This window comes from Sminthopsis crassicaudata, chromosome 4 (genome assembly GCF_048593235.1).
Source record: "Sminthopsis crassicaudata isolate SCR6 chromosome 4, ASM4859323v1, whole genome shotgun sequence".
Taxonomy (NCBI): Eukaryota; Metazoa; Chordata; class Mammalia; order Dasyuromorphia; family Dasyuridae; genus Sminthopsis; species Sminthopsis crassicaudata.
This window is the reverse complement of record NC_133620.1, coordinates 410,680,569-410,706,776: the sequence shown is the minus strand read 5'-3', so window position 1 is coordinate 410,706,776 and position 26,208 is coordinate 410,680,569. Positions and strand designations below refer to the sequence as shown.

General features: G+C 34.0%; 1 long non-coding RNA gene across 1 annotated transcript; it reads right to left on the bottom strand.

Annotated features, from left to right (window-relative positions):
- Window positions 1-410: 410 nt before the first annotated feature.
- On the bottom strand, window positions 411-10,379 carry LOC141541405 (uncharacterized). Its single transcript, XR_012481780.1, has 3 exons — window positions 10,287-10,379; window positions 9,905-10,037; window positions 411-499 (listed from the first exon to the last, which is right to left on the bottom strand). It is a non-coding gene; the product is annotated as an uncharacterized LOC141541405 (long non-coding RNA).
- Window positions 10,380-26,208: the final 15,829 nt, after the last annotated feature.

The window sequence follows — 26,208 nt, the reverse complement described above, 5'->3', positions numbered from 1 at the left end:
ACTATTCAATATTGTATTAGAAATATTAGCTTTGGCAATAAGAGAAGAAAAAGAGATTAAAGAATTAGAGTAAGTAATGAGGAAACCAAACTATCATTCTTTGCACATGACATGCTGTTATACTTAGAGAACCCTAGAGAATCATTTAAAAAATCTACTAGAAACAATTCACAACTTTAGCAAAATTGTAGGAAACAAAATAAATCCACACAAATCATCAGCATTTTTACATATTACCAAAAAAGTTTAGCAGCAAGAGATACAAAGAGAAATTACATTTAAAATAACTGTTGATCATATGAAATATTTGGGAGTCTACCTGTCAAGGTAAAGTAAGGAACTATATAAATACAACTACAAGACATTTAGAGGTTAACGAAAATAAAGGCAGGATTTTTAATATTCTTACTCTCTCTTTTGTTGTTTGCTTGCATTTTGTTTTCTTTCACAGTTTTTTTTCCTTCCTTCTTGATGAGATTTTTCTTGTGCAGCAAGATAACTGTATAAATATGTATACATATATTGGATTTAATAAATATTTTAACATATTTAATGTATTAACCTACCTGCCATCTAGGGAAAGGAGTGAGGGGGAAGGAGAGGAAATTTGGAACAGAAGGTTTTGCAAGGGTTAATGTTAAAAAATTATACATGTATATGCTTTGTAAATAAAAAGCTTTAATAAAAAAATAAAGGCATAATTTTGTCCTATTCATTTTTCCAGACCACATGAAATCTTTCCATGAACCTCAGGTTAAGAATGACTATCTTATGGTAGCCTTTTTTGTAGTGACAAGGAACTGGAAACTGAGTGGATGCCCATTAGTTGGAGAATGGCTGAATACGTTATCGTATATGAATAGGGATATTATTATTCTATAAGAAACGATCAGCAGGATGATTTCAGAAAGGCCTAGTGAGACTTACATGAACTGACGCTAAGTTAAAATGAACAGAACCCGGGAGATCATTGTACATGGCAGCAACAAGATTATACAATGATCAATTCTGATGGATGTGGCTCTTATCAACAATGAGATTATTCAGGTCTATTCCAATGACTTTGTGATGATGAGAGCTCTCAATAGCCAGAGAGAAGATTATGGGAACTGAATATGGATCACAACATAGTATTTTCACTCTTTTGGTTGTAGTTTGTTTGAATTTTATTTTCTTTCTCCTTTTTTTTTTTCCTTTTTAAAATGATTACTTTTTGTGCAGCAAGAAAATTGTATAAATATGTATGCCTATATTGGATTTAACATATATATATTTTTACTATGTTTAACATATATTGGATTACATGCTATGTAAGGGAGGGGAGAGGGAAGAAGAGGGGCAAAATTGGAACAAAAGGTTTTTCAAGGGTCAAAGTTGAAAAATTATCTTTGCATATGTTTAAAAACAAACAAACAAACAACTTCAATTAAAAAAAAAAAAAAAAAGACTTGCCTGTCCATTGGTGGCATTTGGTCATTAGTTTGGGTGGATGTTATCAAATTTGGCAGGCCCTTTCTCTACCATAATTAGTCCTCTCAATGATGACTTTGGGAAACAGTCTTGAAGCAAGGCCAGTGGTCTGGTTGTCCCTGCTTTCTTGGGGCTCCTGGGATAAAAATCTTAGTCTATCTCTAGCAAGGTGTATCAACAGAGATTATATGGATCTAGACCTGAATGTCAAGAGCTCAGAAATAATTTCTTCCCCTCACCTTTCCTTCACAATCTTGTTTTTAAAAAAGGTCAAACCCTGTGATTACAGCCAATTCTTTAGAGGTCTATTTGCTCCCAACTTCTCTTGTCATCATAATTGCCAGGTCAATAGTCCTCTAGCAGAGATATCATCATATAAGTTCCCTCCTCAGAAAACACATGGTTATGTATCCCTAGGGTTCTGTCTCAAGCCATGAGACTAAGTTACATACACACTCTCTTGGGCCCAAAGCTGTGGTAATCATATATTTGAAGAAATTAATACATATTATTATACATTTGGAACCTGTATCAGATTGTTGCTGTCTTGGGGAAGGGGGAGGTAAGAGAGAGAGGGAGTAAAAAAGTTGGAACTCAAAAATCTTACAAAAATGAGTGTTGAAAACTAATTTTACATGTAATTGGAAAAATAAAATATTGTTGAGAAAAAAGAAATTAACACTATAATATCAGTTTAATATACACTTGCCACTATAAAAAAGACACAATTATGTCTGGAAAGTATCTTCCCAGGAAACAACTTGGCCCTTCACCCAACATTTCACCTGATTTCCATATTAAACATTCACAGACTTCATTATCCACATTTGGGGAAATCTAACCACAAGCTAAACCTAAACTTCATTTTGGAGAGGGTATGGATGATAACCCAAAGAGAAAGGCAAAAAGTTGAGGCTCTATATGTCAAACATTAAGCATCTGCCCTGCTCCCTGTAAACCCAGAGTCTTTGGATAGGACTCTGGGACATAGGTTTAAAAAAAAAAAAACTTACTCCATTTTTCATCTTTACTGCTTTCATCAACAATTAAAACTACTTTCTTCTTTGAAACAAAGTTGCTACTTGGTATTTCCTTTCAGTTTTATGGCAGTCCTCTTCTTACTGGCAAAAGTGTGAGGATGTCTTAAGACATTGAGGTACTTCTAAGGTTCTTAGGAAACATTTTTAGGGATAACAAAAGAGCACTTAACACAGTAACAAGTTGCTCCACTCATAAGAAGTAATATGAAATAAGATGTAAAGAGTAGAGAGGGAGCAGGAAACAATTGAATCATCTAGAGCATTTGAGTTGAGAAAAGAGAAGGTGGAAATGAAACCAGAGAGGTTCATGGGAATTCTTCAGTGCCTTGAAATGTTAAGGTGAATTTCAGTGCACAAAGTTTTCATTTCACAACACAAGAAAGACACATCCTTAAGAAGTATTGTAGAATTAAGCATATGTGACCAGACACGTTATTTTGTTGGGATAAGGGAGGAAGGACAAAGGATAATCAGATCTTTAGCATAATGGTGTTGTGTTACTACAAAAACTATTCTAGGTTATGCTATTCTAAAATTCACTGGGTACAGAACAACAGGAAGCCCTGGGAACATATGATCATTGGTAGATTTAGAGATGGAAAAGATCATAAGGATCATTTATTTAGGCCAAAATTCTCATTTTAAAAGTCAAGAAATTGAAGCCTAGAAAGGTTAAGTGATTTTTCCAAAACCTTACAGGTAATAGGTGTTGAAACAGATTTCAACATAAATAATTTAATTTCAAATCTAAAGTTTCTTTCTACTCTATCCTTCACCTTTCTGTTTTTGTTATAGTGACAAGGGGGGGAAATGATAAAATTTTACCAAATGATCCCATGGCATCTCTTCATGAAGAGCAGGTTTGAACATGCTATTTCCCTATTCAAGCCTCTGTCTTTTTAAGTCCTCAAATAGATTTGGATAGAGGCAATTCTTGTTATATAAACCAACTAATTATGACTTCATTTCTTGAACATACAAAGAAACATTGTCAATTGTTTTCAAACTTTATGTGATATTATCTTTTTCTCCCTCAACAACTACAATAAAGTTATCCCTCTTCTGCACTTTTCATAAGACAATCTACACAGCAAATGTCCTTAGCTCACATTATCTTCAGAAAACATAAGTGATTTTTAAGATTTTATAGCATACAAAGAAATGGTAAAATGTAGGAAATAACAATGTAGTATTGATAAGATTATTTATTTACATTTATGCCTTCTAAAATAATGACCTCAAAATATCTGACAGACTTAAATGTTAATGTGAAATTTCTCAAAACATTGATTCATCAGCCATCTTTCTACTAATAATCCTTTTTCAACCACTAATTTAGATCAATGTTTATAATGGCTATCACAGAAAATCTCATTTTGTACAAATAAGATGTTACAAATAATAAAATGTGTTGGAATAGAGAACTTTTTATTCATCTGCAATCAAAACAAAAGGATTTTCAGGTTCAAAACTTGTTTCAATGTGTTGTCATTAGACTAGTTAATTAACCATTCTTGTTCGCTTAAAATAAGACCAAAAGTATCCTATTGTTCATGGAAAATCAGTTGCTTATCTATTCATATTTAGAACTATATAGGTATTTGAAATAAATAGAAATATTTTCCATAGACTATTGAAATGGTAAATAACCAGACCTTAATTTTTTTTTTCCTTTTTAAATAGTAATCTAGTGTTTGGTAAACCCAAGGAATCCAGCTTCTTTGATAAGAACTCACTATTTGACAAAAATTGCTGGGAAAATTGGAAAATAGTATGGCGAGAAACTAGTTATTGACTAGCATCTAACACCCTATACCAAGAAAAGATCAAAATAAGTTCATGTCTATGATTATTTATGTCTAAATAGACATAAAGGGTGATACTATGAGCAAATTAGGAGAAGAGATCATCAACCTCTTAGATCTGTGGAGAAGGGAGGAATTTGTGGACAAAGAACTAGAGAACATTATGAAATGCAAAATGTATAGTTTTAATTACATTAAACTAGAAAAAGGGTTTGTACAAACAAAACCAATGCAGTCTAGTTTAGAAGGGAAGCAGAAAGCTCAGGAAAACGTTTTTGTTCAGTGTCTAAAAAAGGGCTTATTTCTAAAATGTAGGCAACTTAAATTAACGACAATTTATAATAATGCAAGCTATTCCCCAACTAATAAGTGGTCAAAAATAAGAAGAGATAATTTTTAGATGAAGAAATTAAAGCCATTTCTAATCATATAAAAAAATGCTTGAAATCAATGTTGATTAGAGAAATTCAAATTAAGACAACTCTGAAATACCATTTCACACCTTTCATATTGGCTAAGGTGACAGGAAAAGATTATGATAAGGACTGAAGCAGATGTGGAAAAACTAATATATTGTTAGTGGAGTTCTGAACTGATCCAACCGTTCTGGAGAGCAAGTTGGATCTAAACCCAAAGGGCTATAAAACTGAGTGTCTCCATCAGGACTGTATCCAAAAAAAAAAAAAAAATCATAAAAAAGAGCAAAGAACCTACATGTACAAAAACGTTTACAGCAACCTTTTTTGTAGTAGCAAGGAACTGGAAATTGAGGAGATGCCCATCAGTTACAGAATGGATGAATAAATTATGGTATATGAATGCAATGGAATATTATTGTTCTATATGAAATGATCAGCAGGCTGATTCCAGAAAAGCCTGGAAAGACTAACATGAATTGTTACTGAGTGAAGCAAGCAGAACTAAGAGAACATTGTGCACAGTAACAACAAGACTATGTGATGATCATCTGTGACTTGCTCTTTTTAACAATGAGACAATTCAAGGCGATTGCAATGGACTTCTGGTGGAAAGAGTTTTGTGCATCCAGAAAGAGAACTATGAAGACTGAATATGGATCATAGCACAGTATTTTCACCTTTTTGTTGTTTTGTTTGTTTGTTTGTTTTTTCTTTCTCATATTTTCTTCTCTTTTGATATGATTTTTTTCTGCACAGCATGACAAATATGGAAACATATTTAGAAGAATTGCACATGTTTAATGTATATTGGATTGCTTGCTGTCTAAGGGAGGGTAGGAGAGGGAGAGAGAAAAATTTGGAACACAAGGTTTTGCAAGATTAATGATGAAAACAGTTGTGTCTTGCTTTTTAGAGTCCCCAAGTTGGGGTGACAAAACATGCCATTGCTTTCTAGAGCCCCAACACTGGGGTGATTAAAATATACCATCCTACTGGAGAAGTAATGAGGAGAGACTCCTGAGGATGGTGGAAAAATAGTCTGTTTATTCCAAGACTTTCCTCTTTTTAAAGCCTCATATCCTTATGTAACAAAAACAACACTGGGCATGCACCCAGTATATACTGTGCACATGGAACCACATAAACAAATTGGCATTGTATTTAGTTGCCATCTGGTATTACTCTACTTCAATCACAATACAGGTTGTTACTGTCCGCTGACTTCTCAGGAAGGCTGAGAGCTCTTAGTGGAGATGGGGAGCTGAACTACACATTGTTAGCAGGTTCTTTCTGGGCTCAAGGGTCTTATACCTCACTCAGAGTTCCCCCACGGTCTGTAACCCTCTACAGAATACTATCTTTGCATGTAATAAAAATCCATACAAAATATCCACTTTACTTCTCTTTTTAATCAAACTTTCTTCCCTAATCAACATATCTGACAGGTAAAATTTCTATGCTTCCCTGATTTGCTTGGGATATCACTGTTTATATCTAAATTATCTACTCACTTTGAGCTTATCTTGGTATATGGTGCAAGCATTGGTCTGTACCCAGTTTCTGCCAAACTACTTTCTGGTTTTTTCCTGCAATTTTATTCATATGGTGAATATTTTCCCAAAAGCATGGATCTATGGTTTTATCAAATATTAAATTACTGTAGTCCGTGTATATTGCAAATCTGTGAATTATGTATCTAATTTATTCTACTGATTCTGTGAATTATGTATCTAATTTATTCTACTGATTCAGCCCTCTATTTATTAGCCAGTACTAGATTATTTTTGTTATTATTGTTTTATAGGACAGTTTGAAATCTGGTAGTTAGGCTGCCTTCTTTTTATTTTTTTTCATGGATTACCTTGATGTTCTTGATCTTTTGTTCTTTCAGATGAATTTTATTATTTTTCTATCTGTACAAAATAAATTTTGCTAGTTTGGTTGGTATGGCAACAAATAAGTAAATTGGTTTAAGTAAGACTGTCATTTTTATTATATTGGCTCAATTAACATATCTCTAATTGTTTAGACCTATTTTTATTTATAGGAATTAACATATCTCTAATTGTTTAGATCTATTTTTATTTATAGGAAAATGATTTTGTAATTGTGTTCATATAATCTGGGTTTGTCTGCTAAATCTTATGTGATCCTAACTGTGGCTCCACAATGTACGAATTATTTCTCTCTGGCTTCTTGCAACATTTTCTTCTTGAGCTCAGAAATTTGGCTATGTTATTTCTAGAAGCTTTGATTTTTGAGATTTCTTTTAAGAGGTGATTCACAGATTCTTTCAATTTTTATTTGGTCTTCTGATGATCATTTTCCTCAGCAGTTTATTGAAATATAATATCTAGTCTCTTTTATTTCAGGTAGTCTGATAAATCTTAAATTATTTCTCCTTGATTTATTTTTCAGGTCAGTTGTTTTTCTGATATTTCACAACTTCTTATATTTCTTCATTCTTTTGCTTTTGTTTTATTGTTTCTTCTTGTCTTATGGAATCATTAACTTCCACCTGACCAATTCTAACTTTTAAGGAATTATTTTCTTCAGTGAATTTTTATGTCTTTTTTGTACCATTACACAAATTCTACTTTTAAAGTATTATTTTTTCTTTAATATTTCTGTGCCTTCTAAACAAAATTTTGACTCTTTTCATAGTTTTCTTGCATCACTCTCATTTATTTTTTCTCTACCTCTTTTATTAAACTTTTAAAATCCTTCTTAAGCTCTTCTAAGAATTCTTGTTGTGCTTATGTTCAATTTACTTTTTTCTTTAAGGCTTTGCTTATCTTATATCTGTTTTAATATTGATATCTTCTTCTGAGTTTGTATCTTGATCTTCCTTATCACTATAGTAAATTTTAGGTCAGATTCTTTTTGCTGTTGTTGTTTGCTTATTTTCCCATTCTATTTCTTTACTTTTACCTTTATGTTAAAGTTGGTCTCTACTCCCAAGGTTGAAATGGCATATTCCATGTTTCCAGAGTTTTTGCACTGCTATTTTCATAATTAATTTTGGTTAGTTAATTTTTCAATTTTCAATATTCCCAAGGTATTATGACCCAAAGAGTGGTATGGTCACTGCTCTCTTGATATACTCTGGTCTTTACCCAGGAATATACCTTGCTCTCCTGCAGTCATTAGTGCTAGTACTCTCTCAGTCTTCAGACTCTGACTAAGATCTATGCTTCCTAATGAGGTATCATAAGCATTCTTCTCTACCCTGGAAATATGACAAAGGCTTTTGACCACAAGCAGTAATGCTCTTCTTTATCCTGGAACTGTCACCTAAAACTGTGTATAGACTGTGCCACAGAGCCCTGCATCTAGTGCCAGTAAAAGATCCCTTGTAATTTATTTTTGACAAGTTGTTTGATCCCAATATTAACTCTGGATTGTGAATTACCAAACCATTGCTGCTACTATCACAGCTGCCTCTGTGACCTACTGATGGTGTTGTGTTCATATGTACTCCAAGCCTGTCCAATGCTTATCATAGACCTTTCCTACTGGCCTTCTAAGTTATCTAGTGCTGGAAAAACTGTCTCATTCTGACCTCTCATTGACTGTCACTACAACATCAATTTGAGGTATTATTTTAAAGCTGTCTCAATTAGAATGTTGGAAATTCAGTGGAGTTGCTGCTTGTACTTTGTCATCGACTCTACCCTATGTTTAATTTTTAAAAGTAAATAGCATCTTTTCATTTTCAGTAAATACTGACTGGTTTGAAAAGAAACATTTGATGGAGGAATTAAGTTGAGTTAGGAACACTTGAAAATACTACTTCAGAGACTTTCTAGCTTTGTGACCTTGATCATTTAACATCTCTGTGCCTCAATGTCTTCATCTGTAAAGTGATTGAATTAGACTATGTTATCTCTAAGGTCTCTTTCAGCACAAAGTCTATAATCTTATGATAATTCTTTTAATCTTCCAAACATGTTGAACGTTTATCCTGATATGGCTTTGTCATTGATATATTTGCAAATTTTAAAGCCCTGAATATGAATTTCAATAATAAATGGTGTGCATATCTGTGTGTGTGTGTGTGTGTGTGTGTGTGTGTGTATAATGGGGGCCTGGAGAGAGCCATATTATACTGGCTGTTTACATAATCAAATAAGTATCTCTCATTATAATTGAGCTTCTATTGTATCACTGCAATGCAATATAAAGTAGGAAAATAGCAGTTTCTTAATTCATTTATCACAAAGGTCTTCAGTGAAATGGGCAATTCTCTACCAAACAACATTACCTACAAGAAGAATCATATTGCCCTTTTCTGGATGCTCACCACTTTATCACCTCCTAAAACATAGTAACCAGTTTGAACATTTATTCTTTCTTTATTATAGCCTTTAACTTGGAACAATTTTTCTTTCTTGACTGACATAGTGGACTTGACACATGGAACTATCAACAACAACAACAACAACAGATCCTATTTTTGTAAAGTTGACTTTAGTATTGAAGAGTGAAAATTTGTATTGATTACAATTAAATTTCATCTTACAATTCTTAAACAATGGGTCATGTAATATTAAAACTTTCCAGGGATGTGGTATAATGTTATCTAGACTTTCCTATCTCAAGGTTAATCCCTCTTCTTTTTGCCAAGTTGTTCATAATCGTCATCATCACCCCATCACCATCATTTTGTATTTGATGGAATCTAGTCATATACGATCTATAAAAAGTTGCTCAAATTTTGTTAGTAAGGTCTTTTATACTCAAAGAACTATTGTGTAAGTAGATAAAAAAAGCTTTGCTTTTTGTATTTGAATAAAAGTTTTAGTAAGTAAAATAAAAAAACAAAAAAGTGCTATTGTTAAGATAAGTGTTTTGCTTCTATTTCCATTTTGTATTTATTGTTAAATTCAAAAGATATTTCAAAAATGCCCACTGAACCAGGAATAGTTCTAGGTCTTAGAAATATAAAGACAACACTGAAATAGTTCTTGAGTTCAATGAACTTTCATTCTACTATGGGGAAGTATACACAAGTAAATACAAAACATACATTTCTTTTGGATTATTCCTATGATTTCATTGGTATGGGAAACTTCTAGTTTAGTAGTTCTCTACTAATATAGGTCAGCACTTGTCTGGTAGTTTAAATTCTTTTTTTCCCCCCTGAGGCAATTGGGGTTAAATGACTTACCCAGGGTCACCCAGCTAGGAAGTATTAAGTGTTTGAAGCCAGGTTTGAACTCGGGTCCTTCTGACTTCAGAGCCGGTGCTCTATCCACTGTGCCATTTATTTGCCCATGCAATTTACATTCTTAGAGAATTGTCTGGAGTATTGAAAAATAAAGTGACTTGATCAGTCATACAATCAATGTGTGATAATATAAATGCATCATATGCAATTAAAACACATTTGAACATTATATATATATATGCCTTAATACAAGGAACAGTAAATAGGCCAGTTGAATTATATATGAAATAAATGAGGAGGACTTATATAAAATAAGACTAGATTATTGAGTTGCAATTATATTGGTAAGAACTTTAAACAATGTGCTGGTATCTTCTCATACCTTTCTTTTCTCTTTTTCCTCCTCATTTCTTCCTAGATTGTATGCACCTTTTTACCAGCATAAGAAATCCAAGCAATGTTCAGGTAGAAACCTGTTAAAGGAATACTACAAGTTAAAAAAGAACAGAAGCTTCTTGGAGACAAGGGCTGTTTAATTTTTGTTTTCATGTTCTCAGAATCTAACACATTTTCTGGTACATAGCAGGCATTTCAAAAGATGTTTTATACATTGAGTGATTCCTTGAGCATTATTGTTGTTAAAGTCTTGTTTGTTTTTGCCTCATTTTCTTGTAATGTCTAGTAGAAGTTTCTACATGAGTAAGTCAACTTGCACATTCTTAGGTTAGGTATCAGCAATAATAGTTGCTTAAGGAGCTATTTCCACTAAGAGAAAAGGATGCAGAGGAATTGACTTATAGACCTGACTCTGAAAGAAATACTAGCTTACCACAGCTTTGTATTGAGTTCATAAAGTCACCATGATAATATAATTCCTATGCTCCATGGTGTTGTGAAGATAAATCTAATTTAATAAAAGGAATCTCTGCAGAGTACAAGCTCTGGATGATACTGTCAAAACTGGAAATGCCTTGGTGTTTGGACTTTACCATGAACTGGGGAGGTTCATTGGTGAGAGTGGTTAATTTAAAAGTTGGCCAAAAAGCGATGAGTTTTTTAGCCACAGGAACTCATGAAGATCATCAACTAACTAATGCATTAAGAGAATGCAATCTGCATCAGTCACGGGAGCATCTACACTGATGACAGCGCAACTCCTTGAGGTACTGAAGTAAGTCATCAATCTAACAAGGAGAAGATCAATGAGGGCTTCAGCATGACAGGTCCCTGGACTTAATTGCTCTGGATGAATCTTTTCCTGGAAATTACATTAAGAATAAAACCATTCCAAAAATGTCACTGTTAGAGCAAGAGACAATATAAACTGGAGTGGAGCAAGATAGTTTTTAGCGATTTAGATTTAGAAAGATTAAGGAAAAAGAGGAAGAGACAATCTGGGAATAGACCAAGTGTATAATGGGACTAAAAAAATTCAAGGGTGAGCATTAGAAATGTTAAGAAAAAGAGAGAGAAAGGAAAAGGACTGCCAGCAAATGCCTTGACATAAACAGAGAAGAAATTCAATAATGAAAGAAAATATTTTTTGAAGATGGGGATGAGAAGAAGAAAAATCATCAATCACTCATACTTTAAGATATTGATAGAACTGTCATAAAACTTCACAGTCCACAGTGAACCACCTTTGCCACCCAGAGCCAATAGTTTCTAGGAGGGAAAAACATACAATGTTAAATCATAAAACTAAAGAAAACACTGAGAAGAGCAAATACCTATTTGCCAGCCCCAAAGGCACAGTGAAAATGCAAATCATTGGTTTGGTGGGAAATGATAGCATCACTAATCAGCAATGTCAATTGAGAATGCTTCATTAAAGGAAATGTTTCACACACACACATACACAATGAAAGTGAAAGAAATGAAAAGAAGTGACAGTCCTACTATGCCCACTTGTTGCCTTTGGGTGATGAATGATGTAATAACGTCAATTAAGGAAAAGATCTTTATTCCTGCTGTAAAAATATACTCCTAAAGGAGCTAACTTTTTCTCAACACCATTCACCAGTAGTACCTGCTGCACTCCTATCTTGACAGTTTTTATTGGTGACATCCTTTAAAATTCTCAGCAATTAAAAAAACAGCCTCAAAATTGTTCCCTTGCCTTCGTTATCCAAATGATATTGAAACCTTGCCAAAATCTAGCCTTATGTTATTCCTACTATGTGTCTCCTCTTTTATTAAGTGCCATTGAATAGAGATATCAAGTGTGGCTGATGCCCTCCCATGACTGTGGATTGTATGTGGTCCTCTGAACCAAAATTTATGTTATCCTATCTCATTAGGCTCTCACCTTTTCTCCTCTCTATCTGTTTTTCTATACCATTAACACTATTCCATACCTTCTCTCCTCAAGTCTCCCTCTTACATTATTCCTTATTTTCTTTCTTAACTCAGGTCTTTACAAAGAAAAATAATTCAATATGTTTTTTTTTTTCTTACCTTCCTTAACCACCAAGACTGTAACATTATTTCTAATTCTTTTCTCCTTTACTACAGTCTCCAGTAAAGAGGTGGTCCTTTTCGTTGCATAGCCAACTTTTCTACTTTTATACTTGATCCCATTTCTTTTCATATTCCCTAGCAGATCACTCCCATGATCCTCATCTCTCTCTTTTTCTCTCTAATTTTTGATCTTTCATCTGCTGGCTTTTCCCCGATGCCCATAAACATCATTCTAAAAAAATTCCCTACTAGATGCTAATCCAACTATTTCAATTCAATTTACTGACTTTATATCTCTTCTCCCATGAATGGCCAAATTGCTACAAAAAGTTGTATTTGTTTAGTGTCTTAATGTTACTCTACTTTCACCCACTCTCAACTCATTTTAAACTGGCTTCTCATCTCAGCACTAAATTGAAATTCTTCTCTCCAATATTACTAATTTTCTCTTAACTGCCAAATCTGTTGAACTGTTTTCATTTTGCATCTTTCCCATCTGTTGAATCTAACATTCACTATCCCTTCTTCCTAAATATTCTGGGCTTCTAAAAAAAAAAAAAAAAAAAAAAACTGTGCTCACTCATGGATATCTTTCTACCTGTTTGACTATCCTTTCTATTCTGATAGTTTCTTACTCACATCATCTATATCCAGACATTAACTACGAATGTTCCCAAAGTTCTGTTCTAAACCCTCTTCTATTTTCCTTCCTCATTTTCTTCATTACCTCACAGGCAAGCATGAGATATTGAGGCATATAGGTAGAGCAGTTGATAAGAGTATTGGATCTGGAATCAGGAAAATCTTTGTTCACAATATGTTTCAGACACTTACTAGGGATGTGATATAAGATAAATTACTTAACTTGTGTTTGCCTCAGTTTCCTCAACCTCCATATAGTGATAATAATAATAATACTTTACAGAGTTATCAATAGGATCAGCTGAGATAATATTTGTAAAACAATTAGTACAGTGCCTAGCATATAGTAGACACTATATAAATGCTAGTATAGTTATTATTGTGTATTCCCATTGGCTTACTTTTCATCTCTAACCAAATGACTTTCATATCTCTATAATCATCCCTTGTGGCACTCCTCAGCTTCTATTCTATATCTCTATCTGCTTATTGTTAATTTCAAACCAGGTTCTTACAGATGACTGAGATTCAACATATTGAAAATAGAATTCATTACCTTTCCTACCAAACCCCATTCCTTTCCCCATGTATACTTCTCTAATTTTTTTAAATTTCTGGTATTCTTCCAGTTTTCCAGGTTCTCAACCTCGAATTTATCCTTGAATCTTCACTCTCAGTAATCCAACATATCCAGTCTGTTGACAAATGATACCAGTTCTGTCTCCATATTCTGTCTCCTAATTGTTCCCTTCTCTCTACTCATACAAACATTATTCTAATTCAAGCATCCTAATTGGTCTCCTACCTCAATCTTTCCCTTTCCAATCCATCCTCCACTCCTGAAGTATAAATCTGACTATGCCATTCTTTATCCAATAAATTATAATGTCTTCTCTATTGCACCAAAACCAAATATAAGCATTTGTGTTTAGTCTTTTTTTTTTTTTTTTTAAGTTTTTACAGTTATCTCTTCCAAATTGTTGGGGCTAGAGGATGCCATGATCCAGAAAATCTGTGTAAAGTTTTTTGGCCCACAAAGGGATAGATTGAAGGTGTCCTCATTCAAATCCAACTTTTGGTTCTTTGGTATGTTCTTTTCTTTTACATTATTGGAGTTCTTGTGTATATTATTTTCTTTGTTCTGGATACTTCACTTTGCATCCATTCATATAGATCTTTTCATGATTCTCTCTGTTCATCATGCACATCCTTTCACATATCCCATTAAATTTATCCAGCACAATTTGTTTATCCACTTTCCAACTACTGGACATATGCCTAGTTTCTGATCCTTAACTATCACAAAGAGTGGTACTATAACTGTTTTAGAGTAGTCTCTGGTTCAAAGGGTATGGATATTATATTCACCTTATTTGCATAATTTTCATTTGTTTTCCAAAATGGCTATACCCACTTCACAGATCCACCAATGATATATTAGCTTTCCACAAGCCCTCCAATATTCATTATATTGCCATATTTTTATCACTCTTGTCAATTTGCATGATTTAAGGTCCATATTTTGCTTTTAAAAGTATTTTTTAAAGCCCATCATAACTTCTCTTCAATTTGTCTCTCCTACATTATTATATAGTATTTGTCTTTTCACATCATTTGACCTATTTATATTGATTTTCTCCATGTTCCTTATAATTGATACTTTATTTCCCTCACTGTGCTTTTGTCCTGTCTTCTTTTTCATCACTGTTTCCTGACTTTCCTAGCTTCCTTCAAATTCCAGCTAAAACTTCACTTTTTAGAGGTAATTTCCCCCAATCCTATTAATTCTAATGCTTTCCCTCTTCTGGTTACTTCCTTTTCTCCTGTAGATTATAGATGTGAACTCACTGAGGGCAAGGTCTATCTTTTGCCTTTCTTTATGATTCTAGCACTTTGCACAGTGCCTAGCACATAAGTGCTTAATAAGTGACAGCGTGAGAGAGGGACAGGGACTGGATCTATGACTTTATTAGTATAATAAGTGAGAAAACTCACCCAACTAATGCAAGTCAGTACCTACTTTGGAACTTAAAGAAAGTAATATTCTTAAAGTCAGTTTCTGTTTCATGTATGCTTTTGTGTCCTCAATGACTTTCATAATAATTATTTGAAAAATTCTTATGATATTGATATAATTTTTATTGATTGATTCCTAATGATTGATTGACAACAAAAATAAATAATGGTTTCTCAGTTTTAGAATTTTACATATGACAAATCTGAGTCTGAAACACATGAAATACCTTATTCCAGATAACAGGACAGTAAGCAGCAGATTCAGTATTCATACCTAGGCTTTCTGACATTAATTAAGGGAGATGGTCTCTCCTTCTTTGATTGAGGCTCATCATTCCACCCCCTCCCTCACATGCAGGGGAGCTTTTGATGCTACTGACTGATATTAGCTTGCTGTCCCTGGTATTTACAGCAAGAGACCAATTCATAAGGGCAATGGACAAGACAAATGAGATTGAAAATGAGAAGAAACCCATTGCTCTGTAGCATTTCTTTTCCTACTTAGCATTCATTTTAGAGGCACATCACTTGCTGTTAGTCCTTGGAGGACAATTGAAACAAAACCACTTGCTGAACTCAAGTGCTGCTGCATGCCCAGGAAACAACAAAGTCACACAGTAAAACCTCATGCTACACTCTGAATGCCAGAGTCTATTGCATGACCACTATAAGAAAGATACTTCAAAGGAATGATATCACTTTTTATGATGTAAATACTAGGGGTACTAGAGGTAATGTTTACAACATTAGGAAGTATGTAGGAATTCAATTTAGCAAATATTTATTAGTCAATGAATACTAGTCAGAGTGAAGACATTGGGAATACAAATCCAAAAGAATAAAACCATCTCTGCCTTAAAGGATCTTTCTCCTTATTTTGTAGGAAAAAGAGAACAAGGCAGGGAAGGCAGGGAAAGCAGGAAGGCAGGAAGGAAAAGGAAACCAAAGGAGGGAGGAAAGAAAACTTTTTTTTTTAATAATAACTTTCTAAATCAAATGAAAGTGGTCTAGCTGTACCAGATCTAAAACTATATTATAAAGCATCCGTCATCAAAACCATTTGGTATTGGCTAAGAAAAACATTAGTTGATCAGTGGAATAGGTTAGGTTCACAGGACAAAATAGTCAATAACTTTAATAATTTAGTGTTTGACAAACTCAAAAATCCCAGCTTTTGGGATAAGAATTCACTGTTTGACAAAAACTAATGGGAAAATTGGAAATAAGTACAGCAGAAACTAGGCATTGGCCCACACTTAACACCATACACCAAGATAAGATAAAATGGGTTCATGATCTAGGCATAAAGAATGAGATTATAAATAAATTAGAAGAAAATAGGATAGTTTACCTCTCAAACCTGTGTAGGCGGAAGAAATTTGTAACCAAAAAAGAACTAGAGATCATTATTGATCACAGAATAGAAAATTTTGATTATATCAAATTAAAAAGTTTTTGTACAAACAAAACTAATGCAGATAAGATTAGAAGGGAAACAATAAACCTGGAAAACATTTTTACAATCAAAGGTTCTGATAAAGGTCTCATTTTCAAAATATATAAAGAATTAATTCTAATTTATAAGAAATTAAGCCATTTTCCAATTAATAAATGTTCAAAGGATATGAACAATTTTCAGATGAAGAAATTGAAACTATTAATAGCCATATGTAAAGATGCTCCAAGTCATTATTAATCAGAGAAATGAAAATTAAGACAATTCTGAAAAGCCACTACACACCTCTCAGATTGGCTAGGATGACAGTAAAAGATAATGCTAAATGTTGGAGGGGAATGTGGGAAAACTGGGATGCTGATACATTGCTGGTGGAATTGTGAATATATTCAGCCATTCTGGAGAGAAATTTGGAACTATGCTCAAAAAGTTATCAAATTGTGCATACCCTTTGACCCAGCAGTATTACTACTGGGCTTATATACCAAAGAGATCTTAAAGAAGGGAAAGGGAACTGTCTGTGCTAAAATGTTTGTGGCAGCCCTTTTTGTAGTGACTAGAAACTAGAAATTGAATGATTGCCCTCAATTGGAGAATGGCTGAATAAATTGTGGTCGATGAATGTTATGGAATATTATTGTTCTGTAAGAAATGACCAGCTGGATGATTTCAGAAAGGCCTGGAGAAACTTACATGTACTGATGCTGAGTGAAATGAGCAGGACCAGGAGATTATTATATACTTCAACAACAATACTATATGATGATCAATTCTGATGGACATGACCCTCTTCAACAATAAGATGAACCAAATCAGTTCCAAAAGAACAATAATGAACTGAACCAGCTACACCCAGTGAAAGAACTCTGGGAGATGACTATGAACCACTACATAGAATTCCCAATCCCTCTATTTTTGTCTGCCTGCATTTTTGATTTCCTTCACAGGCTAATTGTACACTATTTCAAAGTTCGATTCTTTTTGTGCAGCAAAATAACTGTTTGAACATGTATACATATATTGTATTTAATCTATACTTTAACCTATTTAACATGTATTAGTCAACCTGCCATCTGGGGGAAGGGGTGGGGGGGAGGAGGGGGAAAGTTGGAACAAAAGGTTTTGCAATTGTGAATGCTGAAAAATTACCTATGCATATATCTTGTTAATAAAAAGCTATAATATAATTAAAAAAAAAAAAACTTAAATAGGGTAATCAAAAGTTGGACACACACACAGAAAAAAAAAAAAAAAGAAGAAAGAAAGAAATGACCAGCAAGAAGATTTCAGAAAGGCCTGAAGAGACTTACATGAACTGACGCTGAGTGAAATGAGCAGGACCAGGAGATCATTATATACTTCAACAACAATACTATATGATGATCAACTCTGATGAACATGGCTCTCTTCAACAATGAGAGGAACCAAATCAGTTCCATCTATTCAATAATGAATAGAGCCAGCTACTCCCAGCAAAAGACCTTAGGGAAATGAGTGTGAACCACTACATAGTACTTCCAGTCCCTCTGATTTTATCTGCTTGCATTTTTTATTTCTTTCACAGGTTATTTTTACCTTATTCAAAGTCTGATTCTTCTTGTGCAGCAAAATAACTGTATGGATATATATATATATATATATATATATATATATATATATATATATATATATATATATGTATATATGTATATATGTATATGTATATACATATATTGTAATTAACATATACTTTAACATATTTAACATGTATTGGTCTACCTGTCATCTGGGGGAAGGAGTGGGCAAAAGAGAGGAAAAATTGGAACAGAAGGCTAAAAATTATCCATGCATATATCTTGTAAATAAAAAGCTATAATAAAAAATAATAATAGCTTTCTATTTTCAAAACATGTGCAAAGATAGTTTTCAACATTTACCCTCACGAAATCTTATGTTTCAAATTTTTCTCCCTCCCTTCCCCTCATTCTCTCTCCTAGACTAGCAAGTAATCCAAAACATGTTAAATATGTACAGTCTTCTATACATATTTCCACATTTATTATGCTGCACAAGAAAAATTAGATCAAAAATGGAAAAAATGAAGAAAACAAACAAAAAAAAAAAAACCCAAGAAACAAAAGTAAAATGATAATACTATGTTCTGATTAATTTTCAGTCCTCACAATCCTACACTCCTTATTCTAGATGCAGTTGGCTCTCTCCATAATATGTTTATTGAATTGATCTGAATCACATCATTGTTGAAAAGAACCACATCCATCAGAGCTGATCATCACATAATCTTATTGTTGCCAAATCCATCACAGTTGGACATCACATAATCTTGGGGCTGTGTACAATATTTTCTTGGTTCTTACTACTTCATTTAGCATCAGTTTATGTAAATCTGTCCAAGTCTTTCTGAAATCAGCCTGCTGATCATTTCTTATAGACCAATAATATTCCATTATTCCTGATATTCTAATGATATCTAAAATGGATTAAGACCTTTATCCCATCAAACATTAAGAGGGAATAAGTATAATCTAAGATATAAAGTCTAAGATATAAAACCTTTATCCTAACATTAAAAGGAAATGGTTATAACCTGAGGCAGAGTAACTGAATAGGACAATTAGGGAAACTGGGTCAGGACTTTAAAAGAGAACTGTGGCACAACACTGAGATACCATTACACACCTCTCAGATTGGCTAAAATGACAAGAAAAGATAATGTTGTATGTAGGAAAGCTGAGACATTAATATGTTGTTGGTGGAGTTGTGAATGGATCCAGCCATTCTGGAAAGCAATTTGGAATTATGCTCAAAAATTTATCAAACTGTGCATACCCTTTGATCCAAAGTATTTTTACTGGGTTTATATCCCAAGGAGATCTTAAAGGAGGGAAAGGGACCCACATGTGCAAAAATGTTTGTGGCGGCCGTTTTTTGTAGTGGCTAGGAACTGGAAACTGAATGGATGCCCATTAGTTGTAGAATGGCTGAATAAGTTATAGTTTATGTGATGAGTTTTGGCACAGTGCAGAAAGTTGTGGGAACCCCTTTGTGGTTGGCGCAGGTCCAATGCGAAAGAATTCATGAACCTGAAAAGTTAGACTGGCAAAAGGAAGTTTATTGGCACTGAGAAGTCAGTTTTTGCTAGGAGACTGACTTCCAAGTGACAAAGCCCTGGCAGAGAGATAAACAGGTATTAAGGCTGAGAAGAAAATTTCTTCTCAGTGAACCCTTGCAGACAGCTATGTCAAGGAGAGGTCCCTTAGCCTGGCATGGTCCTGCTTTTGGCCCTCTGTAAAGAAATGAGCCTAGAGTTGCAGTTTAAGAGATTTGAAACTGAAGTTTCAATTGAATGAGATTACTGCCCCCGGCCTAGATTTCCAGTTGAATGAGAGTACTTCCTGGGAGTGGTCCTGAGCTAATCTTCATCTCAATACAGGGGATGATAGAAACCTATATCTCCAGCTAAATGAGATTATTTAAATTTGACAAAGTAGGAGTGGTCCTGGATTCAAGTAGTCCCACCAAGATAACAGAATGAAACCACTTTATCTAGATTCCCTGAGGCAGGCCTTTCACAGGAGAGCTTCTCAAGAGTTCAAGGAGAATTTCTCCCTTTTAAGAAGTTTCTCAAGAGTTTACCTCATGACTCTTCCCCACTCAGGTCAGATAGTTTTGGGGTTCTCCCATCATATATATGTTATGGAATATTATTGTTTTATAAGAAATGACCAGCAGGATGATTTTCAGAGAGGTCTGGAGAGACTTACATGAACTAATGCTGAGTGAAATGATCAGGACCATGAGATCATTATATACTTCAACAACAATACTATATGATGATCAATTCTGATGGATGTGGCTCTTTCCCACAATGAGGTAACTTGTGATGAAGAGAGCCATCTACACCCAGAGAGAGGGCTGCGACAACTGAATGTGGATCACAGCATAACATTCTCATTCTTTTTGATGTTGTTCACTTGCATTTTTTTTTCTTACTCATTTTCTTTAATTTTTGACCTGATTTCTCTTGTACAAGAAGAGAATGGTATAAATATGTTTACACATATTGGATTTAACATATATTTTAACATGTATAACATATATTGGATTGCTCGCCATCTAGGGGAGGGAGTGGGGGAAGGAGGGGAAAATCCGAAACACAAGGCTATGCAATGGTAAATGTTGAGAAATTATCCATGCATATATTGTGAAAATTAAAAAAAAAAATTAAAAAGTTGCCTTTTCTGATGCCTTCAATTATTCACGCTCTTTCCCTTTTGAAATTACTTTGTATATACTTATACTTAGTATCTATTTATGGGTATACATGATTACATCTATGTGACTTTTCTACATATGTTGTTTTCTCCAGTAAGAGTATGAGTTTCTTGGGAGCAAGAAGGTATTTTGGTATTTTGATCTGCATTACTAAAGGGAACATCCAAAGAAGATCATAAAGCCATTAGAACATGTAAATAACTGAAAACAAGGTGACTGAAAATTTTAAATGCTAGGTTTGGAAAAAATAAAAAGTAGCATGACTTCACATAGTTAAGTAATGAGCATATGAAAATTATTACAGCAAGAAGTAGTCACAATTAAAAATGTGAATAGATTCACAAAAGGGTTAGAGAAAAATCATCTTTTTAACCACAAGCTATTTAATGCCTATTATGCACAGGGTCTTTCACTAATGTTTTACTCCAATGACTTATCACACTATGGAGAGAACCCTTGCGATTCAAAGACTAAGACAGTCCAGCCTGGCTAAAGAAGCAGAAAAAACTTTGAATCCAACCTTGCAACAGGCTGTGGATCTTTTCACAGAATCATAAAATTTCAATCAGCCAGTTTTTGTCTTTTCCCCCCTTCTCACTGAACTACTCATGGGAATAAACCAAAGCATTTTGCCTCTTGGATATTATGCTGTTGCCAAACTCTCTAACCTTTGGTATCACAAGAACTTGATCTCAAAGCAATTGATCTTTTCTCAACAACCCATTTCTAGCAAAAAGTCAGAGGTAGGGAAAATAATCAAGGAAATAGAATCAACATCACTTAAGATTTTTATCTACAAAGGCACTCATATGGTTTTTAGCTTTTTTTTTTTTTTTTTTTTTTTTTTTAAGATTATACTCAACACATCTGAGTATCTGGGGAGAGACCCCCTTTAAAAGAAGGGGAAAAAACCAGAAAAACCTGAGTCATTCCATGAGAACCAACTATGATGATAGCTAAAAGGGAATATATTAGTAAGAGCTAATGTTACCTCAGCCCTCTAAAGTTTACTGAGTCTTCATAAAAATTACCTCATTTGATTGTCATAACATGGCAGTCTTGTGATTTAGGTATTTTTTAATCTCCATTTGATAGATGAAGAAACAGGTTGAGATAGTACAGCATAGTGGGAATGTTAGAAGACCTAAATTCAGCTGCAACCTATGAGAAAATTCATTAAATTGTTCTTACTCTTTGACCCAGAGAACCCACTCCTAGAAATATGCCTCAAGGATGTCAGAAGTAGGGAAATTGGACCAACAGTTGCTAAATAGTCATGGAAGCACTTTTTTTTTTTTTTTCAATTTGAAAAAAAAAAATACAAACCTAGTGGGTGCCCATGGATTGGGGAATTGTTGAGCAGAAAATGGTAATGGATGAATAAGATAAATTCAGAGAAAAACTAGAAGACTTCTTGAACTGATATAAAATAAGTTTGTACTATGGTTATATATTTCTATCTGAAATAAATCTCAGGGTCATCTAGTCCAACTCCCTCATTTTATATATGAGGTAATTGAGGCCTATTGAGATTTTCTGACTTGTCCAAGTTATATAGATAAAAAGCAATAAAACTAGCATCTGAAATCCAAAGATCAGTGCTCCAATTGTACTGCTTGTTCTATCTGCTATAACACAGAAACACACTCAATACAAGAATGCAAATGAAAGAATCACTAAATGAAGCCCAATATTGTGTAATTATGTATGACAAGTCTTGGCCTTAGAGAAGAGGAAATGCACATCCCTTCTTTCCTTAGGGAGTTGGATTAGCTAAAGGCTTGCCAGTTACAAATTAGCAGAGGCAATTATTTATTGCCCAGAATCTATATTCTCTTGAGTTTTCCTTCTTTACTTTTGCTTCCTAGATTTGTGTCTGGCTCTTCACTCAGTTAATTCAAACCCCTTTGCTTTGCTACTCAATATTTTAACCCATACTTGACATCTATTCCTGATTCTGTCCCCAGGTGGATATTTTAATATTAATATCAATATTATCAATTTGTTTAATATCCATTAATGATACAATTTCAATATCACCTTTTTTCATGTTGACTACCAAGCAATATCTTAGAATTCTGTCAGTGTGGCTTCTTTCTCTTTCCAGAATCACCTGACATTCATCATAGAACTCCAACCTTGCTACTAGACATTAAGCCTTAAATCCCTATCATCTAATGATGGGATAGAATTATAAAACCCCTTGCCTTATTTTTTATAGCACCTAGCATGTAGGTACTCAATGTTTGTTGAATGAAAAAATGAGACAAATGGAACACAGAGTAATTAATTTATTCAAGTTCACAGAGCTATTAAAATGAAATTAGAACTCTCCTCAAAGTCTTCTTCCAATATATTAGCAATGAATTGATTAAAGTCATAATTTAAATCCAGAAAATAGGGTTACTTAAAGGTACATACATTTTAAATTTGTATTCACTTTCCACTTCACTACACTGTAGCATCTTCAATAATTCTCTTGAGCTTTTGTTCCTCAAAAAAGGCAGCTGGATGGCAGAATAGTGAGCCTGGTATCAGGAAACTCTGGGTTCAAATCTGGTCTCACAATTACTAGCTGTGTGACTTAGACAAGCAATTTGTCCACACTTTCCTTAACCATAAAAATGGGGATAGTAACAATGTATTGTGAGGATCAGATGGGATGATATTTATAAAATGTTTAGAATAATGCCAGGCACATAGTAGGTACTATGTAAATGCTTGCTCCCTTCTTTTTTTTCTTCATGAATAACTTTAATACAGCATTAATAATAATTACAATAATAACATGTACCATTTATATAGATTAAATATTGGCAAAGCTTTTAAAAAATATTTTATCTCATTTGATAATAATAAATATGAGCAAAGATCCACTTATTTTGTGCAATATGTATTAAAGACACAAAGCAATGCAGAGGAATGTGTTAGAATTGACCAAAGTCCTGGGTTTGCCACTAACTATCTATGTGATCGTAGGGAAATCACAACTTCTCTGGACTCAGTTTCCTCATCAGTAAAATCCTAAAAATTCCTAAATTTTCTTCTAATTCCTAAAATCCTATTGTATAACAAATAATTATGTGGATATTTGTCCAACACCAAATTCTCCCTAAGAAGAGGAAAGATAATTTATATTAGAAGCTCTTAAACTGGGGAGAATGAATTTTTGTTTGTTTGTTTGTTTGTTTTTGCTGAGACAATTGGGGTTAAGTAATTTGCCCAGCATCACACAAGTAAGAAGTATTAAGTGTCTGAGACCAAGTTTGAACTCAAGTCCTCCTGAATTCAGGGCCAGCACTCTATCCATTGTGTCATCTAACCCCTTGAATTTATTTCTTAAAAGATTTTTATTTCTATATTTTAATAGAACTGATTTCCTTTACAATCTTCTATATTTTATTTTATGCATTTAGAAACATTATTCTGCAAAGAGGTCTTTTAAGTTTCTCCCAACTATCAATGGGGCTCATACTGTGAAAAGGAAAAAGAAAAAAGGAAAAACTGTTGGCACATAAATAGATCCACATAACACTGATCAGCACAATACAATGGGAGGAAATAGTAGATATGTAGTCAAAGTAATGAAAACCTTAGTAACTGGGTGTGGAGAGGGACTGAAGTATTAATAGAATTGTTCCCTGGGGCAGTCAGGAGGTGTGCTGACAGAAATCAGTTTAGCCTCATGGTCCCACCCTCTGTGGAGATCCCCTTGGGGGGCAGCTCCACCTTTCAATGTCCAGTCAGAAATCCAAGTTATATCAAATCCCTGAGGTTAAATTTCCTCTATAAATCTGTCCAGGTCACCCTTCAACTTTGCTGAATACCCACCATGACATTCTACCTCAAGTGTCTTTCCTCTCCTATTTCCAGTACTGTCTCTCTTCTCAACTGCCTACCATGCCTAACAGTGTCTTTCTTCTTCTTATGGTTAATTAAACTATTTTTGAGTGCTATATCTCTTTTACTACTTAGCCAGCTTGCTAAGGGTATTCTTCAACCTCATAGTATAATGCCAGAGAAACTGAGGTAAAACAGAAATTGGTTTTTAATCTTTTAATTTGGAGAGTTTTAGGCTAGGTGGCCAAATGGAACTCATGTTCAAAAATAATTCAACCCTGAGGAACTGAGGCAGGGAATTTTTATAGCTAACTAGCATACAATCCTAGAGGGGAAACAAAGGCAAGTAAGGAGGAGAGGGGAGGACACTGGGTGAACAGACAAGCCATAATTCCAGGAAAGGATCATAACTTAATCCTGATAGGATAAGAATCAAGATAATAAGGTCAAGGGCAGAAGACAGTGAGGTGAGGGACAATACTCAAACAGAGGGTGAATTATTGAATTGAAATAATGCACCTGGATTTTATGATATAATGGAATGTAAAGTAGCCAGAGTTTCAAGGTTTTTCCGGATTCAATTCTCCCAGTTGTAATGGCAAGGAAAAGGGGGGGAGGCTATACTTTTATTCAGGGCATAGCAATTCAGGGCATGACAATTCAGAGCATACCAATAGGTGTATTCCCTTTCTCCTGGTAAATTATAAGTTCCACTAGAAAAGTTGTCTTTTCCATTATTCGTTTTTAAATGTAGAATTTTAAAAACCCCTTTCCTTCCTAACTATATGCTCTCCTAACTCTTATTTCATGTTTACCATTCCTGGTACCTATTATATCTCTTCATTCATATATATCTTCTAAATAAATCAACCTTTTGCCAAAGAGAATGGCCATTGTGAATTCTTCCTATGACTAAACTCCAACATTTGGTACCTACAACAATCACATTATTTAGTGACCAGAAATTGCTTTCCTAAATGATATCATTTGATCTCTTAAACTAAACCAAAAGGATATGTCAGCTAAATGGTACAGTGGATAGAGAACTGGTCCTGAAATCAGGAGGACTTATATTCAAATCCATCCTTAGACACTTGTAGCTATGTGACTATAGGCAAGTCATTTAAGCCCAATTGCCTCACTTAAAAAAAAAAAAAAAGAGCTTTGTTCAAATTCAGACAGTCTCTTACTTTCTTTGCCATTCATTGGGCAAGTCATTGTACCTCTCTAGTTAATTCATACACACACATACAAACTGAAAAGATTATATAAGATGATCCTTCACTCTTCAGAGGTGTTAGCAAGCCATGAAATGCCTCCAAAGGCAAGTATTTGCAAGAAGTAGCCTCCAGACTGTCAGTCAAGCCTTTGTTGTGAAAGAGTAAGTAGCTTGGAATGAACCAGAATGGATTTCTATAGAGTAATAGAGGCATGTTCTTCCAGAGTGGGTTTGGAGACAGGATGCTTCTAATAAGAAACAATCAATTGACCTCCTTAGATAATAACATAACTACAAGTCCACATAGTGCTAATGCAGCCAAGCATGTTAATGTTGCTGAATTTTCCAGAATTTCTGATTATTTTTCAGTTACTCCCAAAAGTAGCATGGTTGAAA